The 21104-nt window shown below is 36.7% G+C and overlaps 1 protein-coding gene and 1 long non-coding RNA gene across 2 annotated transcripts in view; both read right to left on the reverse strand.

Annotated features, from left to right (window-relative positions):
• The window catches only part of LOC135080856 (uncharacterized), a 498609-nt gene that overhangs the window by 82051 nt on the left and 395454 nt on the right, over nt 1-21104 (reverse strand). The window lies entirely within an intron of this gene.
• LOC135080377 (uncharacterized) lies at nt 2081-2994 on the reverse strand. Its single transcript, XR_010258990.1, has 2 exons — nt 2749-2994; nt 2081-2523 (listed from the first exon to the last, which is right to left on the reverse strand). It is a non-coding gene; the product is annotated as an uncharacterized LOC135080377 (long non-coding RNA).

Raw genomic sequence — 21104 nt, forward strand, 5'->3', positions numbered from 1 at the left:
ATTTTAATCATATTCCATAGCAATCAGCTGAAATATTTTGTTTCAGTAGTTTATTACAACAAAACTAGTCATTAAGTCAACAGATTGGTGTTCCTTGTGACAATCTTGCACGCAAAGCCTGTTGAGTTTTTGAAATATGATACAACTCTACATTCTAGCATACCAACTAAAATCCTTGTAACGCATTTGCATAAAAGAATATGGAAAATATAGTCCATTTTGTCCCCGCGGTTTACAGACCCAGTCTCAGTCCCTGTCCTCTTTTTACTGCCATAAATTACGTAGATTAGAGGGGGATAGAGCGCTGTGTCACTGGGTAAGCTGTTCAAGGTCCAATACATTGCTGGGTAAATTATACCCACCGACATTTTGGAGACGGAATACAAGAAACCGGTTTTAGGTTGAATGAACTTCCTTGGGCGGGATTTGCCCTTCCCTTATCTTTCTTTGTATAGACTAGCTGTGCCCACGACTTCGTACTGACATCGTTTGAAAAAAATTTCAGTTTCTGCGACATTTTCATTATTATTGATCTCTACTCCTATTGATTATAAGTTAATTCTATATAGTATACCTCGCTAAATGGACTATAAAAATATCGCATCAGTAATGAGATGAGAGCGTTCCACCAACTAGCGTAAATAAGTAAAGATTGCACTTTAGGAACAGATAATTTTTAAACCTCTAGAAAGACAGATTATTAGGAAAGAACTATGCTAAGGTCTTATTTAGAAACTGTGCAGTAAAATAATATAGGTAACAGATCAGGTATTTTTTAATCAGACTCAGGTAAGATCTTAGGTCGCTAGTAGCTACCTGTAATATATATAATAATGTGGCAGTAAAACTAGCAATTTTAACAAATTTTTACACACAGAAATTACTTTAAAGCTGATTAAATCTGTGCAGCTCCATACTTTTTATTACTTTAAAAAGTTTTGCATAAAATAGTAATTCAATTCCCCCAGCTTATTGAAATTGACGGCAAAATGAACAAGAACGGGTGATAAATTGCAGAAACACAACTATTACTCATTTAATCTAGTAGCAGTTGAATCAACCAATTCATTCTTTTGTTTTACTTTTGCTCCCAACGCGGAGCCACGGTGGAATTAATAATAATTTTATTATTTTCTCCGTGAGTCTGTTAGGGTGCTGACACACTCAGAAAATTGTGCTTATAACTAAAGTAATTTTGTCCTTTGTGGACCTTTGATGCGCAAGCAATAGTGACTGAGTTTCTTGCGCTGTTTCTTCTCAGCACTGGCCCATTTATTGTCCTGAAGCAGTGTTAGGGTTAATACTGGGACGTGTAAAAGTGCTTTTTTAAAGCCTAAAAAAAAAGAAGCGGAGCTTACATCTGGGCAAACACATCTAAGCCCACAAGATGTAAAACATATCGCCCCCCAAAAGATACTGCACTACCTAATGGATGCAGGACTCGGAGGCGAACTGTAAGAAAAAATAGTGGCGATCCCAATACATCAGTACCGGTCGTAGTGATACGTGGTGATACTCGGCAAAGAAAAAAAAAAGTAATTTTGGTCACGTTAGTTATAAATTCACTTCTTAAATTACATTAATCTCACTACAAAAAATCTACATAGGTATTCATCGTTCGTTCGTTCGTTTCAGCCAAATGACGTCCACTGTTGGACAAGGCCTTTCCCAGAGATTTCCATAACGACCGGTCCTGCGCTGCCTGCATCCAGACATAGGTATTCATAATACTTACTTACATGTATGTATGTACCGTAGAGTCGTATGACTTTGACCCAATATTCAGCAATATTTTCATTTTCACCTTACAGTTGAAAGGGGTTTGCCTATATTTTTATTTTATTAAATTAGTTGTATCATTGGGGATATAAGGAAACTATACACACAAATATTTGGTAGCCATATAAAGGATTTAGTATAATTTTTTTTTTGTCAAACTTTGGGTCAAAGTCATCCTAGGGCTTGCATTACTTTGGCCTGCTTATTTTCTTGTTCTGAAATCGATAGATTGTGGTTGCTGGGACAAACTAAGCCCCAAAAAATATTATCTATTGGTGAAAAATTACAAAACCACATCAAATAGAGTAACTTTTTTTTATTTTAAGTTAAATATTTTTACATTTTTATACTAAAGTCGTCTGATTCTTCGCTAACATCAACAGCATTGCTCACTTCAAGATGTTGATCAGCTAGAACCTTTTCTGGGGTCATGTCCATTCTAATTTGTGATTCGTCTTCAAACTCGACGTCATCATCAGGTAATTCTTGAGTAGACGAGACTTCGCTCATCCAAGAGCTACAACTTGTAGTAGAATCACGGCTCTGTTGTCGTCGTTTCTTAGTCTTGGCGAGTGGTTTTAGCATCAAGCCTGATGAAGTTGCTTCTGCAATGTCTGCTGCACTAATTGACTGGCCAGCAGAGACGATCAGTTTCTTTTTTTAACGATGTTTTGAACTGGGCTGCCTTCGTTTCGTGCTTGCTCCAACTTTTGAATACAGGTCCCTGTGATTAAGACTAGTCTCCTGTAACGATGGAACTAAGAAAAAAAAAAATAATACATTATAATAACACCCTTGGGTCACTTTTTCCCATGGGCCAAAGTGAAACAAAATCTCATTAAAATTCTGACCATGTCACTTTTTAGCAATATCACAAAAATAGTTCAATTTTTTGATAAAAAAATACGATGCCGAGGGTCACAGACATAAGTATCACACTTTCAATCAAATATTTAGAAAGGAACTTACCTGAATTAATAGTTACACACGAAAGTTTGCACCACAAAAATTTGCTCCAAAAACAAATGGTTCAAAAGCAACAAAATTAACCAATCAGAGAAAAGACCACAAGCTCGAAACACTGTTTTACCGGCAGCTTGTGCTGCCATCTATTGATTTTTACGCGTACTTTTTCGAAACAGACTGTAGGAGAGGTGTGGCGCGAATTTTAAACTTTAACCAATTTAGGGCCAAAGTCATCCCCTAGGGCTAAAGTCATACGACTTTACGGTACCTATGTATTCTTCGTACAAAGTCGAGTAATTTTAAAATAAAAAGGAGGTTTTAAGATTTTACTTTTTACTCCAGTTCGATAAATGTTTTTAGCACTGTTTTTACAAAGGTAATATTTTTTAATCAAATAATTAGGTACGTAGTGGGTAATTAATAAAAATATTGTTAATATCTGCCAGGTAGATATCGGTATAACGTTGGATTTAATTGAATAGATATGTATTTATTTACAAAGTCGGAGGAAACTGTTTTCCCGAAGTAAGAATCTGTTAATCTTTTTCGATAATATATTTACATAAAGAGTAAAAAACATGCCCCATTTTCTTTGCTTTATTTTTAGCAGGTAAATGTTTGCTTTTATTTGTTCATGTAATTTGAAACGACAATATTTTTTATTCGTGGCTTATTGTAAATGTTTATTTTAATTATGAAATGAGAACGCGTGGAAAATTTTCACTGATGTGGAAAATGTGTCTATACTGAAAACATGAATACAACATCAAAATTGTAAATAAGTATTATTGAGTAAGTGTTAATTAAATAAAGTAGACAGTCAAAGAAAAAATCGACGTTTTATGTTCATTAATATAGGAAAGAGTGAAAGACACTTTTAAGTATTGACAGTACTTTTTACAGTACTACAGTTTCTCTATTATGTTGTGTTAGATTGGGAACAATATCGGAATTCAGCTTAAACTGAGTGTGAACGAAGCCTTACTACGCTCGTCGTGCTCGTCTTTCGTGCTAGTTTTCTTGAATTTTCTTTTCCAGTGACAATTATGTAATTTTTATTCCCTCTTTTATCTTTAAATGTTTTTAAATAGATGAAAAAATATTGTTTTATTCATATTAAAGAGCAATTGCAAAAGTATTTTTAAATTTAGTCTCAGTTTGACGAGAAAATTAATCAAGAGTGAAAATCCATGGGGTATTTGTCCAGTAGGTAGTGGACGATATTAGGTTGAAACGTACAATGGTACAAAATAATCTTCTAGCCTAAGTAATTTTTACAATCAACAAGTCTAAGGCCTCAGCCTCGAACTTAGCGGGCAGCGGGGCGGGAGCGGCGGCGGCGCTGGAGCGGGGCGGGCAACGCAGACCCGTTCTCGAAACAAGCGGGCAGCTCGCGCGGCGCTTTAGCGGCGAAGTGTTGTGTTCGGGGTTGTGTTGTCGAGATATTTGTTTTTATTCGCAAACGAAATGTCTGAACAACGGCGACAATTTTATTTTGATTCAAATTTATTCCTAACGCTCGATTTATAGTGGGCAAAAGAAGGAGTGCGCTGCCCGCTCGTTGCCCGCTCCCACGCCGCTGCCCGCTCGTTGCCCGCCCCGGCGCCGCTGCCGCGCCGCTGTTTTCGAGAACCGGTCCATTTGATTTTACGCATAAGATCCTGCCGCTCCCGCGCCGCCGCCGCCGCCGCCCCGCTGCCCGCTAAGTTCGAGGCTGAGGCCTTAGGCTGAGTTGCACCACCTAACTTTGTACCACCGTAACTTTAACGATAACCAGTGTTTTTTGTTTGGAGTTTGACAGATTTTTGTCGTTTGTCAAAGTTAAAGTAAGATGGTGCAACCCAGCCTTAGTTCACACGACAGCACGTCAAGCTATAGGTACACCGTGGCATCTTATGCACTTGTAATAAGGGAGATTTTCAATAAAAATGTATATTTTGATATGTTGCCGTCTGTACATCTTTATAGACTGAAACTTCTGCATACGATGAAGAAATGTGAAAAGGGATTTTTATTTCTCCAAAAGTAAACATAAACCGACGCTCGTTGGCATACATAGACATTGCTTCGGTAGGGTTGCCAAAATCTTTGCAATAACAGTTCGAACGAATGGGGTTGACGAAATGTTCAAATGTTCTGATTGTTTTGGTTTCAGTCTGGCGTTTGACTCTGTGTAATATACAATTTGATTTCAGATTGCTGTGAAATTAAACGTCCCGTCTATCAAGCGGGCTTTTTCTTTGCAATAATTAATTAACCTGTTTTTCCTGTGTATCCTTATAAGACTGGCTTCGTTCTGACACTGTGTTGTTATAGGCCTTGCCCGAAATAAATAACTTATTTTATTTATGAACCAAAACGATCTGAAGCCTGAAGTCATAAAGGCTTTTTAAAATAAGGTGTATTTACTAATAAATCACTAAAACACATTTAACACTAAATATACTAAGTAACTAACTCTGGAGCGTCAACTGTCTAATCTTTATTAATAACTATAGTTTATTTTGAAAATAAACAAAACATAAACAAAAACGAACTGACAAGTTACCACCACGAAATTGTATTAAAGAAACAAACCAACCCGGGGCTGGCGTCGTGTTATTTCAAACTAAACCTACTTTACAGCTGTAAAACCGGCCAAATCTAGCCATAACCGGATTCTGGCAGCCCTGCGGGGGCGTTAATAAAAACAAATGGCGCGCGAACTCGAGCGGCAAGGATTTACCCACTCTGGCGGGACTTGTTCCTGATATTAAAAAGAAAACACGTTACTCCAGCCAAACCCGAGTATATTTTTCACTTACACACACACTTTAATTATTCAATATCCAATACACAATAACTTATTATTTAACAGCTATCGGACATAGGTTCCTCAAGTAGTCTGAGCTCTATCAAAGCTAACAGAGTAATGAATCTGAGTCTGCTCTAGGCCTACAACAAGCCTCTCTATCCCCTCCACATTACCACTTCCTAGCCAAACAAGATTGCAGTTGTTACCAGTGTTGCCACTATACAAAAAATATACTAAAATCGTAACATATATTTTTTAAATTTACTAAAATAATAACAATATTTTCTAAAATCATGACATTCGGCCATCTGATATTGTGCTGTCTCCCGACGCACATTTATGTAAGAAAAAAATAAGTATAACGATAACTAAACATAATTTAGATCAAATTAAATACATTCAATATTATTATTATTATTAATTAGGTACATTCAATAATCATAGTGGAATACATAATTATTATAGTTAAATCTAATAGCATCATAATTTAATTGTGTAAATAGTAATTTAGTACACATTTTGATAATGTAAAATCATGACATTCGCTTACATATTAGATTATCTACTGATTAGGTTCATTATAGGTACATTAAAATTTCATAAATCAATAGAGTGTAAATAGTGTAAATACATTATACCATTTCATAAATCAATAGTTTTAACATAGTAATTATAAATCAATATACACTTCACAATAGAATGAAAATATAATTATCAATGTTCTTACTATAAATGTATTCGTTATAAATGAGTAATTTAAATACACATTGCATGCTTACACTTGCTATATGCTTTTTAATTAAAAACAAAATATAAATAATTACATTTAACAATTATAATTAATTCAATGTTTATTCCGAATCACTACTACGCTCGCTAGAACTACTGTCTGTATTATGTACTTCTAAGGCTTTTACGTGTATCCAGGGTCTAACTCTATCGGCGGCTATAACGGTATTATATGGTTTACCTTTTTTTGAAAATCCAGGAACGTCTGCTATTCTGTACCGATCATTACCTAATATCTCTGTTACTTTATAAGGACCCACAAACTTTGACAGGAGCTTTGTACTTTGATTGTTATTATCAAAATTATTTCGTGAAATTTTGACTAGATCACCTATTTTATAAGTAGAAGCTGGGACATGATTTGCATCATGCTTTTCTTTTTGTTTTGCTTGCTCTTTGGCGATACTATTACTGATTTCTTCTCTGATTTGTTGCAAGTCAGAGTTGTTTGCATCTTCATCATTGACAATACCAAGTTTGTTTAATAAATTATCGCGTAATCTAAATCCAAACAAAGCTTCTGTCGCAGTTTTGCGGGTTGTGGCATTGACTGTGTTATTGATACCAAATTGAATCTTGCCCAAACATTTGTCCCATTCACGCTCATGGCCAGAAGCATTTTGTGAAGCTAAAGAATTTAAAATTGTTTGGTTAAATCTTTCTGCCTGGCCATTAGCTCTAGGACAAGCTACTGCATTGAGCACATGTTTAATACCGTGAGCATTACAAAAGGTCTTAAAAGCTGCGGACGTAAAGCTTGTACCGCGATCCGACACAATTCTGGCTGGGACTCCGAAATCATAGAAAATCTTTTCTAAAACTTTAACTGTGGTCTTGGTTTTTAAGTCTCTGACAGCTCTGACAAACACATATTTCGTAAAGCCATCTACTACTGTAAGTATGTAACAATTACCGTCTTTACTCCTAACAAAAGGGCCGAGATGATCCATATGGATAGTATGGAAAGGGATTTCTATCTTTTCTATAGGGTATAAATGACCTGATTTCTGTCTGGAAGAAGTGTCCTTATTGTAAGCACATTCTAGACACGCTGAGACGTATTTCTTCACAAACCTTCGAAGTTTGGGAAACCAATAATCACGTCTAATAATTTCGAGGGTTTTGGCGTAGCCGAGATGCCCAATATCATCGTGATTGGCACGGCATACCTGCCACCTTGCACTTCGTGGCACGACAAGGCATAAACGATCATCGACCTTCCTATAAACTGTGTGGTTTTTGACTACGTAATTTTTCCTAATATCTTTACATGCGATATCGTCCTCAGGTTGAAGTATATTATGGATTCGGGCAATGTCTGGGTCTGCTATTTGTAAAGTTAGGAGCCAATTCTGTTTCTCAATAGTATACACAGAAACGGAATTATCATCTGGATCCGCGGACTGTTTGGTGTTTCTGCTCAATGCGTCCACATGCGACATCTGAACACCTGGTCGATATTCGATGTCGAACGTATATTCGCTCATTTGGAGCCACCACCTTGCAATCCGCGGAATCAGATCCTTTTTAGTCATGGTAGTCCTAAGAGCTGAGCAATCCGTGTAAACCTTAAAATGTAACCCCAAGAGGTAAACCCGAAACTTCTTTAACGAGCATACGACAGCCAGCGTCTCTAGTTCATAGGAGTGCAGGTGCCTCTCTTCAGGGGTTGTCTGCCGACTAAAATATGCGACTGGCTTTAGAACCCTCGAATCCCTCTGCCACTGCATGAGAATGCCTCCTACGCCCTGAGAGCTGGCGTCTGTGTGTAACTCAGTTTCGAGTTTGGGATCATAAAGTGCTAATACAGGTCGACTTATGAGTTTTTGTTTCAGATCATTAAAAGCATGTTCCTCGATATCAGACCATCGCCAGTCAAAGTCCTTTTTCAACAATGACGTCAAAGGACGTGCAATTTCTCCATACCCCTTTATAAACTTACGAAAGAACCCGGTCAACCCTAGAAACTGACGGACCTCGTGCACGTTGCGAGGCGTTGGGAATTCACTAACTGCCAATACCTTCGCCTCGCCGGGTCGAATACCTTGCGAAGAGATGTCATATCCTAAGTAGCTGACAGTGGTATCAAAAAAACGACATTTCGAGAGTTTTAGAGTAAGACAATTCTGTCGGAGGAGATTTAGAATGTCTTCTAGTCGTTGGAACATTTCCTCGATGTCTCTCGAAGGTATGAGCACATCATCAAGGTAAGCCAATGCATACTCAAAACGCCTATTACCAAGAATCTTGTTTACCATACGCTGAAAAACAGCCGGTGCATTTGCCAACCCAAAAGGCATCCTCTTAAATTCATAGTGCCCGTCGGGAGTGACAAATCCGGTAAGGTGCTGACTGTCTTTAGCCATTGGAATTTGGTAATAGCCGGAGGCGAGATCGAGGGTAGTAAAAAAGCTGTTGCCACTTAAATTTGAAACCTGGTCTTCGATTAGAGGCAGTGGGAAGCGATCCTTTACGGTCTTATTATTCAACGCCCTGAAATCTACACAGAGCCTTTGCTCTCCAGACTTTTTTTTTACCATTAAGATGGGACTCGCATAGTCAGATTTGGATTCTTGGATAATGTCAAACCGAAGAAGTTCATCTATTGTTTCACGAACCGTTTCACGCTCGGCATGAGACAAGCGATACGGTCGGTATACTATGGGTTTATTGTCCAAAAGATCGATTTTCATTTCAACATCCACAGCACAACCTATCTCCTCTAATTTGGTGGCGAAACAATCACGATACTTTTGCAAAAGGAAGTAAAGTCTATCTGTCTGTTCAGAACTGAGCCCTGGTCCAGTTTTGATGTCATCCCTATTCAAAGGTTCCAAAGAAGAGATATCGCTCTGAATTATATTGACATGACAATTTTTCTGCTCTGTAAAGGGTATAGCCCTAGCTACTAAGGAATCCTTTTCTAAAGTAATAGCATGATGAGACAAATTAGAGATAACCACTTCGCCTTTACCATTAAATATGTGATAGGCACCTTGTAGTAAACTATATTCTTTTCCTGGGCCAACGGCATTATAACCTTCGATGAAAACATCTCCAGTGAAGTTAGACTCTGTGTATACGGGGATTACATCAATTTTGAGAATTTGGACTGAACTGGAAATATGAAGCTTTAAACAAGAATCGTCACAGGACTGAGAATCACTACTGGCACTCTTGTAAAAAGTCAGTCTTTGACTGTCTTTGAGAACAGTGATACACGGCAACTCAGTAAAATTTTGCCCGATAATCATAGCAGTTTGCATATAAGCGTCATCAACAATCAAAACCTCAACCTGCGCCTCGACTTCATCAACCTTGACAGTAACACAAGATTTATACAGCGGAATGACTGAAGACTGACCAAATCCTCGTACCACGGGAATGCCTTCGAATGTCTTAACTAGATTTAAGGACTCCGCGTTGCTTCTACTCAATAGGGAACACTGACTTCCAAAATCAATATAAGCTCCTAAAGTGTAATCATCAACAGTAACGGTTTTAAAGAACTTGTCATTAACCGTTTTCCCTGTATCTATTTTCAGAGTTTTCCTTTCGGAAACGTTTGATACTGGTGCAGAATTTGAGTTCAAAGGGGTAATAAGGGGTGTTAATTTACAATTATCATTGTCATGACCAATTCTGTTACACCGTTTGCATTTCAGTATTGGTTTTGTGCATTTATAATAAGGATGACCCCTAGATCGACAGTTGTAGCAAGTAATAGAGTCAGATGTAGAGCTTAGACCGTTAGCGTTTGAACTAGTACTGGGGTTGCCCCTTGCCTGAACAGGTCGATTTTTCGATTTGTTGTCTACAAACGGTTGTGGCTTTTGTGAACAAAGAAAATTTAGTAAGTCTTCCGGTTCAGAACTATTTAAAGCTTGAGCTCCATTACGAATTGATCTATCCATTATGCCATAAATTATGCAGTCCACAGCCTTTTTGCCATTAATTTCGCATCTATTTAACAAGCATAACTTATCAAAAAAATACTCGCGCAGACTTTCATCATATCTAGAGGTGCGGCTAAGCATCTCCTCCAAAAGGCGTCCATAATTTTCCTCACTAGGGAACGCCTTTCGGAGTTTTGCTTGCCACTCGTCCCAAGTGAATACTACTGTAGGTAAGGACTCAAACCATCTTTTTGCTAAACCAGCCAATTTTTGTAAGGAGAAATGAACAATTTGTTTTTCATTCCACCCATAAATTGTGGCGCACTCGTTGACCTTCCTTAGCCAGCATTCAATGGTTTGATTCCTGTTTGCAGGATCAAAATCTGGTAGAACATTGTTCACATTACTGTTGAATGATTGCGAAATCCTATCACCCTTATAGCCAGACAATAGTTTTAAAACATCTTTAGTAGAAATGTGACTCTTACGTGACTTCTTAGATACAGGTTCGCTGCTCGACGTGGAAGAAGAAGAAGGACTCCTTCTCCGCTTAGATTTCTTTTTTCGTCCACGCCGCTTCGGAAGCAAACCAGGCGGCGTCCCAGGTGGTGTACCGTGCTCGTCATCAGAAGTCATTTGTTTCTGTAATTTATAAACAATTCATCGAAATAGTCCGTTCCAGACTGCATGTAAATAGCACGGTTAATCTAATACCTAATGAAGTATTCAAGTTTAAGATTATTTAAAATATTACTTTATTATATTATGTGTAGCTTTTCCTTTAAATAAAATCTTGAAATTATTGGTATTTCATTTAATCTAATAAAATAGCATATTTAAGTAAGCAAACCTAGCTTACTCAAATCATCCGACAAATGTATGCAGGTCACTCAAAAATCCAGTGGGAAACATACCCACTCATAAATCCAGTGGGAAACATACCCACTCAAAAATCCAGTAGGAAACATACCTACTCAAAAATCCAGTGACCAAACATACACTGCCCCCTAACTCGTCCAGTGAACATACATAGTCCACTCAATCTAGCAATAATTTCAATTAATATCAGTATACTAAACCTAAGTACACGTAAAAAAAATACAAATCAACAATTGATAACAGTATACTAAACCTAAGTATACGTAGACCATTCTAATAATAATTTAAAAAAAAACACATATTATTCTGTCATTTCAACTGTAAATCATTGGTAATTCAAGCTCAGTGGAAAGTAAATCTATATTTTACTGAGAGAACAAAATTTGTCAGCATCTTTTTCTAAACGCGTAAATCAAACCATTAATACGATCACATTACCAAGTTAATTTAAAATAGTCATCATGCAGTAGAAATTACCTTTAAAAAATGCGTACTTTCGTCGTAAGCTTTAGGCTGACAAAAGAAGTCTGGACCATAAGTATCATGTGTGCGATACCCTGGCCGTTAGAGCAATTTCATTTTTGCACAACTAAAGAATATCCTTAGCAAATTGAATAACACAGTAATTACTGTTAATTTACTTTGAAAATTGGCCAAATATTATAATAATAATTTAAAAAAATGGATCAGATAGTTTCATAATTTTCAAACGTAGAAAAAAAAAAGATAAATTAGTGAGCGTTACATACCTTTTGTTCTGTTCTTATCCCGCTTCTGAGATAAAAAGAAAACACGTTACTCCAGCCAAACCCGAGTATATTTTTCACTTACACACACACTTTAATTATTCAATATCCAATACACAATAACTTATTATTTAACAGCTATCGGACATAGGTTCCTCAAGTAGTCTGAGCTCTATCAAAGCTAACAGAGTAATGAATCTGAGTCTGCTCTAGGCCTACAACAAGCCTCTCTATCCCCTCCACATTACCACTTCCTAGCCAAACAAGATTGCAGTTGTTACCAGTGTTGCCACTATACAAAAAATATACTAAAATCGTAACATATATTTTTTAAATTTACTAAAATAATAACAATATTTTCTAAAATCATGACAATATGCTGGAAACTTTGCCTAAATCATAAGGCTATACGTATACATACTTAGATGTAGGCGAGGCAGTTTAAAGCAGGAAACAGAAGTAGGATCAAGCAAATTAGAACGGAGCGGGGTTGGCATACAACGTCTATTTCATTGAGACAAGTTGACATACTCTGAACTCTGGCGGTACTTGTTCCTGAAGCTGGAAACTTTGCCCAAATTATAAGGCTGCGAGTATACCTAGATATAGGCAGTTTTCAATGGAAAGTCTTGCAGTAACGAGTGTTGGCATACGACGCTTACTTCATTGAGACAACATATTGGATTTATCCAATCTGGCGGGGCTTGTTCTTGATATGCTAGAAACTTTGCCTAAATCATAAGGCTGTGTGTGTGTACTGTGATGTAGGCAAGGCAGAGAGTAAGAGAAGTCAAGTATAAGCAAATTAGCATCAACTGTAGTGGGCATATTGGATTTACCCACTCTGGTGGGACTTGTTCCTGATATGCTGGAAACTGTCTAAATCATTGGCTGCGCGTGTACTGAGATATACGAGTAGCTAAGATAGTGTAAGGCAGGAACATTGTACCTACTTAACGGGTTAAAAGTTCATTAAAAAAATGTTGACCCAGACCAAGCTAGATATTTTGTGCCTAATGCATCTGACAACTAAACGATAACTGTAGGATAATTTTAACGTTTTCTTCAACCATTCCATCATAGCAAATGTATGAATAAATAGAAAAAATATCTTGTCCACATTTCTGTACACAAGTCCGAAATAAGTTTTTGGATTACACGGCAGAAGAAAAACTTCTTTGTGATGTAATAAAAAATTACAACTAACATTCGTTATCCCTACAGTATTGTCCGACGTGATTTTAATGCTAATACTGGTACTGTATAAGAGTTCGCAAGTTTTTCATATCTCCCGTCTTGTCTCTGGAGTTTAGAGATGTAGATATTATTATTTCGAATATCGATAGTGCGCAAGCTCAAAGTTGTTTTGATAAATGGCAGTTGAACTTTGGAAAAAAACTTCAACAGTGGACTACGATTATGTTTTCCTGAAATTAATACAAACGTGTTCTATCAACTCGTATTAGATATTTTACCCTTTATATTTTTGTTAAAAGAAATTATTCTAATGCTAGTGCTAAAATTTACAACATAGGGCAACCAAATATGCAAGTTGTAGGATGCTTTTATCCAGTAATCAATCAAATCATGAAATACACGAATATCATAAACGGCGTTTATGATGATGAAACGTAAAGGTTTCGATGGTTTCGATAACCTTAGTGGTGCAACACTGTTCAGTGCACAGCCGTTGAATTTTAAACGGAAAACTTAAATAACTACGAAACTTCTTAAACAATAAGTAATGGATACTATTTCAGTTTTGGTGCAGTTTTTATTTGTCTGCTATTGTTGTTCTTAAACATTTCGCAGCTGCTTTAAGCCACTTTAAGCGGCTAGGTGTTGAAGTTTTGAGCTTGCATTGTTGGGATTTTTCCACGATACTTTTTAAGTCAGAAGGGGGAATTTAAGCCGTATTGTCTTGAATAATCCGGGCTTATCTTTTATGTTTATTGTTTGACTCAAAAAAAGGAGTTAAGGTATTTTTATTTTATTCATTGTAGGTATTGTATCAACTGAGGTGATGAACCGACGACCTTTAGAAGGTTGCCTGTGACGAAAAAATGAGAATAGAGAAAAGAGAGCAGGAGGTTAAATAACTCATTGGTTTTCTTTTCCGACGGTTGAAACTGTTCTTTTCTTAGAATTGAACCCAGGACCAAATTGTATTCAAGTAACTCCTTTCTAAAATCTAAAACACTGAGGCGTAAGCAACATAGTGTTTTTGCTAAATCACTTGCTTTTAATATTATGACGTAACCTGAAGTTATTTCCCATCAAATCCAGCATAGGTACTCGTTTACCTGAAAGGTACTTGAGGGACCCAGATAAGCAATCAATCATACCGGCGCCTCATACATACAAATCGCTTATCACAAGACCACTTTATGTCATCTTATTTATTACCACGACATAAGACTCAAAATGGCTTGTGAATTTGCTGTACAGTCGTCAACGAGGCACAAAATTGTCATTGAGGTGTCACTCGTTTGCCTTTGCCATACGTAAGCCTTTGACAAGATAAATATGGCGTCTATTTTTCTAATGAAATACGCGTGTTGAGCATACCCGGCCAATCTTGGCTGTGTGTGTTACGGGTAACCAAGAAATTTACTTTTTTTATATCGACTATTTCGTCTTTCAATTGTTTTTTTCCACCTTCGATTATTCTTCACAAGATTTTTGTAGTGATACATCTTGACACTGGCTGATTGCATAAACAATTTATTTTTAAATCGATCAATTTTATTAATACTTCAATTGTTTTTTTATTGACGATTTTTGTAATAAAAATAAGTTTTTATGGCATATCCAATTCTCTCTCCAATCCATGACTTCACGAATCATGTGCGTATCTATGAGAGAAGTAAATGAGATGTGACGTCACAAAATTTTAGGTAACTAAATACTTAAATAAGCATTTGTGTAAGTAAATCCTATTCATTTGAGTAATTAGCGTGGGAGTCGTCTTCTAAAAGCGTAAATGCTTTATTCAACTGAAACACAGTCAAAATCTAAATATAACTTACGAAATTCATGAGTTTTAAATGTTGCTTTGTACTTATAACATAAAAGATGCGAAGAATTAGCATTACTTTTGATATTTCACTGCTCTTTTGAGGTTATAGTTGGTAGGTACCATCTCCTACTGATTTGTATTGTTGATTTTTAACTGACTTGGAAAGGGGGTCCTATATTCCACTGTATGTACGTTTTTGGTTCTGACTATTAAAAATTATTATTATTATTTTCAGGTCGACATGGGCCGTAAAACAACAAACATAAATACAGATTGTTGCTATTGGCTCTGTGCACGATTACAGCGCCAACTAGCGTCCACAACTTTGAGGGCTCTGTCACATTGACATTTAGGTCGTATATTTGTGAAAAAATATCGAAATGAAAAAATAACAAATATTTTCGACTAATAAATTGTTGTGATACCACGATTTGGGTGGAAAAAAGGTTTTGAAATCATTTTGGTCATTCAAATCAAATGAGGTAAGTCCAAAAAATGTGTTTAATTTTGATTGTGTCAGGGTTTGTTTACTTCATTTATAGTTGTAGTTTTACAGTAAAACAAAAAGAAAAAGCTACTTTAACGGTTTCATTATATAACAGTAAATATATTTAAATGTTCCTGTATCGCTAGTAATAAATTAAATATCGTTTTCAGATCGGAATGAGTATTGTTTTGAAGACCGGGTTTGTGAGTGTTACAACATCAAATTCCAACCACAAACCGTATTTAAAGGAAAGTTGTTGGTATTGGCTGGATAAGTCCGAGATGTAGAAGAATTCAGAACAAAACAAGGGCAGAGTTCAATAATTCACGCTCTCATCATAAGGCAAACATCTGTGCACAACAACTACTGTGACTCATTTTTGTACTACCACGTTGTATAGTCTAGTTATTTCCAAATTGTAAACGGCTATTAAACCAGCCCTATCGAAATACAGTCCACTCTTTTATTTAAGTTCCCAGTAGGACCCTTTTCATGCGATTAATTAATGATATAAAAATGTATTATGTAGAATCGCTTTGCCATTGACAGATACATCTGATGGCAGAGCTTACATTATTTCTACTTTTGACCACCATGAGCGCTGCGATAGATTATGTTACCCCCACCTAGTACTTCGCACCCAGCGAATATATCTGTTATTTTTGATGTTTGACACTGAACGAGCTTGGCGAGGTAGCATCCATTACCCAAAGCAGTATAAAATATTTTGTGCCGGTTTTTTATTTATGCCATCAACGTTACGGCATAATATATTTTTATAACGCTCCATCACTGGTTTTTTGCTGACAAAGTGTACAGTCAGCTTGTCAGATATTTTTTGGAAAAAATAGCATCATATTACAAGTAAGTACTTAAAAGATGTCACTTAAATTGTTAGGTCGATGTGTCGCCGTCTGTAATTATAACGCTTGACGATTAAAGATTAAAGATCAAATTTTTAACCTATCCTAAGAAATGTAGCAAAAACAGTAAATTATAGAAAAAATCGTTTTCATGCGTGAGACCGGGGTCACCAACGATGTAAGTCAAATTCACGTCACCAATGACGTACTTACGTCACTAATAAACTTTGAAGAACTATATGATTAAACGTTTATCACGGTTTGGTGTTAAAATTATAGTACTCACTTACTTAATTCCAGTCGGCGTACCTACTTTTTTAACAAAGAGGGAAATGACTCGGACTCGGCGAACTAATTGGCCTGTTTGGTAAAAAAAAAACTTGAAATTACCAGCGTACTTATAAAACTCCTTTTACTTCCCAGAAAAAAGTTTGTTTAGGGAAAATACTCCCATAAGAAGTTGTTAACCACAAAGAGCACCTCAACTTACACCACTTAACCGCTCGTTGGGGCACTGGCCACCCCTTTTCTTGGCCATAAATTGTTTTTAGGAAAACATAAATTAGCCAAAGAGTTCGTGGGCTCCTTACAAGATCCACTTCCGTCGTAAGTAACTTTGTTTTGGTGTATATTTTCGCTATTTTGTAGGTTTTGAAGACGTCTTGCTTGGAAAGGTAAGGATGTACAAATACTGTTTCAGCACATAGATACGTTAATTCTAGTCTTTATCCAGTAAATATAATTTAGTTCCGATATGTTTTTGTAAGTACTGTTTCAACAATCGATTCTAAAAAAATCGTTACTGTCGTCTGTTGTAACAGTACCGAATATTGTATTGAATTTCCCTTTTGACCTGTCTAGTAAAAACAAAAAGTTAAATCAAAATTGTATGCTTTTCACCAGTTTTCTTTCTTCAATGTTAAGGTACGAATGAAACAAATACTGCAAAAAATCGAGTAAAAAATCGTCATAACCCAATTCGATAAATCGTTTCCAACAGACATCTCTACAATGGATTTAATGTACTAAAGAGCTCCACAAAGCACTGTCTGCAGTTATTGGCGAACTTTATTTTTCCGTCAAGAAAACTCATTCCGAGCTGGCAGGTACTTTTCATTACTGGAACTTGAGAATTCCAGACTGTTTCACTGCTTTGGTCGTGTCAGTGGATTTTTTTATGGAAACTTTTTAGCTGGAGGAAACTGCGAGGAAGGTGCCTTGTGCAAACCAATCTAGGAAGCGAATGCATTTCTATGTTATAAAGGGTAAACTTTGTGAGTGTATGAACTTCTGTTTGTTGTAAGTGGATGGAACATCAAATACATACCTAAAGAGAATTGCGTTTTACATTATAGGTGTTATTCTGCAATAAAAACGTGAAACGTTATCAATATTTACTGCAACTGAAATCCTTACATGCGTTTCTACTAGACTCTGCCTGTGTATTTGCTGGCGTAGAATCGGGTCTGCCACAGACATTTTCTAATCATTTTTAAGACATTTTTAAATCGGAACTATCCAGAAACACCAAAAGTTAAATCGTACAATTTCATACATGAGAAATGATAAAATACTTACTAAAGAAAAATCAGTATTTCACACAATATAAAACAAAGGACACTATACAAAGGACTTTCGTGCCAAAAAGGGTATTATGAACTTTCCTTTAAAACCTTAAGATTTTACTAATCTATAACCATCCCCTATCTGCTTTCCATTTGATATTTCACCCGTATTCGTGGCAAATGTACCCTCATCAATTAATCATACAAACACTAAGCACAAAGGGTTGATTTACATCAAACAGCCAAACTCATACGTATGCAGATCACAGCGGCACTTAATTTGGGAGATGTATTTATATTACACGTATAAATTATTGTATGACAACCACAGTAAAGATAGACAGCAAGAACAACTAAAAATCTTAAATTATTATAACTCAAAGGTGACTGACAGACTGACTGACATAGACATCAACGCACAACCCAAACCACTGGACGGATCGGGCTGAAAAGACAATGCCGGAAATTGGCGTCTTCTTTTTTCGCGCGGCCACCGACCAAACCTTGTTTTTTGATTACAAAATAGTGTAATAAACCAAACTTACTACGACATGTATACCTCTAAACTCAGTCTGAACTGAGTTACGAGCATTAGAAGTTTGATGATTTTACATACTAGATTTGCTTTTTGCACGCAAGTTTTGTATGAACAAAACAGTGACACGGTATGTGTAAACAAACAATACCATCCATTAAAGGCTCCAGACATCAGTGTGGAGTAGAATCAGCGCAAAAAAATAATTGCGGAATATTTTGTTGCAATTTCTTACAAAACTTGCGCGCAAAAAGCAAATCTAGTATGTAAATCATCAAACTTCTAACGCTCGTAACTCAGTTCAGACTGAGTTTAGAGGTATACATGTCATAGTAAGTTTGGTTTATTACACTATTTTGTAATCAAAAAACAAAGTTTGGTCGATGGCCGCGCGAAAAAAAAAAGACGCCACCTTCCATACAAAATCTGGCATTGCCATTTGGCATGCAGGTAGATGTTATGACGTAGGCATCCGATAAGAAAGAATTTTACGAAACTCCACCACTAAGGGGGTAAAACGGGATCCACGCGTACGAAGTCGCGGGCGGCCGCTAGTAATGACATAAAATTCTACATTCAAGTTTTCAAATTGTTATAAAGATGATTATTCTAAAGAAAATCTAAATTTATCTTAATATATCTACATTATTTTTAAAAACCTACCTTGTATTTCACTTACCTAGTAACCTATTATAACATGCCATTTATCATTTTCCTTAGGGACGAAAAATTATCCTTAATTTTTGATCTTGAAGGCATATTATCGCGGCTCAGTTTGGGGAAATTAGAGAAATTAATTACCTTTTGTATGGAGTAAGAGGAATTGTATGTGCAGCCGTTACTGACTTTGTTCCAACAAGCAAATGACAATTTCGTCAGTAGGTGCACAGTAAACTACTACATTGGGCGTTACTGTGGCTCAAGTTACATAATTGATATGCAATTAATCAATTGATCTTCCAAGGGTGTAGGAAGACATTTGACTGCATTGAACAATAATTGATTGAAACGGAATCCAGTTAAATAATCAGAAATGTGTTGTTCATTTGATTTGTTTGTATCAAATCGTGAATATGATAACATTAGTCTAAAACATGACACTATGGTTGGATGCTAAAAGGTAAGAACGTGACGTAAATGAAAAATAATTATACTAAGCAATTCGATAACTCTTTTATAATGCGAACAGCTAGGGACTGGAATTCGTTGCCTGCTGCTGTCTTTCCCACTGCTGTGAATAAGCACTTACAGGGCAGATATTATGTACCATCCTAGACAGCACCTCACATATCATTTTCAGGTGCGATTGCGGTCAAATACCTGCCTTGTTCTGCATTAAAAATAATACTTTGTCACTTGATTTTTTATTTACAGGACTGTTTTAGTTGTCATGAATAAGGCAGTTAAAAATAGCTTCGTCTTTCTGAACTTTCTTAGATAATCCGATTTGAAAGGTCAAGTCATAAACGCGACTGAAATCGACATTACTTATGGACTCCTATGGCTGACTATTCCCGCTCAGTGCGCCGCTTCTGACGGTGATAGAGTTTCCGCGCCACCGAGCAAAAGACACCTCTCTGCCGATCTGGGAGCCTGGTACTTGGTTTTAATGTCTTTGATAATATTAATCGAAAATATGAGTCGTTAGATACTGGAAAGTTCAAGATAATTTAGATAATAAACATTTTGCCTCATGTTGATGTAAAGATACAAAAATATTTTGGAAAAGTAAAAATGACTTCGTCTTTCAGGCAATCCGATTTGAAAGGTCAAGTCACAAACGCGGCTCAAATCGACATTACTTATGAACTTACGGCTGCTGACTATTCCCGCTCAGTGCGCCGCTTCTGACGGTGATAGAGTTTCCGCGCCACCAAGCAAAAGACACCTCTCTGCCGAGCTGGGCGCCTGGTAGTTTCAATGTAGATGTGAATGACTCGAATTGTTGTGTTCACATTCATGTGTTGATCACAACTGATGTTTGCAACTGATGTTTATATGCGTAAGATAAACAGACATTTAGTTACGTTAGCCAGCAGCAATTATAGACGATTAGTATTTGGGTTTGATTTCACAGAATGGCTTTTTAGTAGATCTTCTATAGTTTCTATTCGCGATTATACCTGCGAGGCACACAAACATTTTAGGTGTAGATATTTTATATCAATGACGAAGTAAAATCTAATTAAAAAGTATCATAACGACGGCATTGCCGAGTTCATCCGAAACTTTTAATTTTCCTGAATGCCATGACACCCGCCATGTTCTTCGTGAAAATTGCCGAAAAATCTTGTCATTTCTGTACGAGGCACGGAGCTCGCGACATTTTTTGTTATTAAATAATAATGAAAAGTCGCAAGACGTCAGAACGAGCCGAAATTATTATACGGACGGCTATTTTTAAGGAATGGCGAGGGGAGAGACTATTTTGTTGATGTCAAAAATTTTATGCAATATTCAAATTTAATATCAATTTGTATTTTTGGCGTCTGACAAGCATACAGATAAATGAAATCCTTTAGACACGCGAATCATTTTATATTGTGATTTAAATCATCGTAATATTATAAGGTTTTCCACAATGAACGGTCCTGCGCTGCCCGCATCCAGGCTCTTCCCGCGACCTTCACCAGATCGTCGGTCCACCTAGTAGGAGGCCTGCCCACGCTACGTCTTCCAGCGCATGGTCGCCACTCGAGAACTTTTCAGCCATCGTCTCTACGAGCTATGTGCCCCGCCCACTGCCACTTGATTTTAGCAATTCTGTAGACCAATTCGGTAGGACC

Source organism: Ostrinia nubilalis, chromosome 18 (assembly GCF_963855985.1).
Source record: "Ostrinia nubilalis chromosome 18, ilOstNubi1.1, whole genome shotgun sequence".
Lineage (NCBI taxonomy): Eukaryota > Metazoa > Arthropoda > Insecta > Lepidoptera > Crambidae > Ostrinia > Ostrinia nubilalis.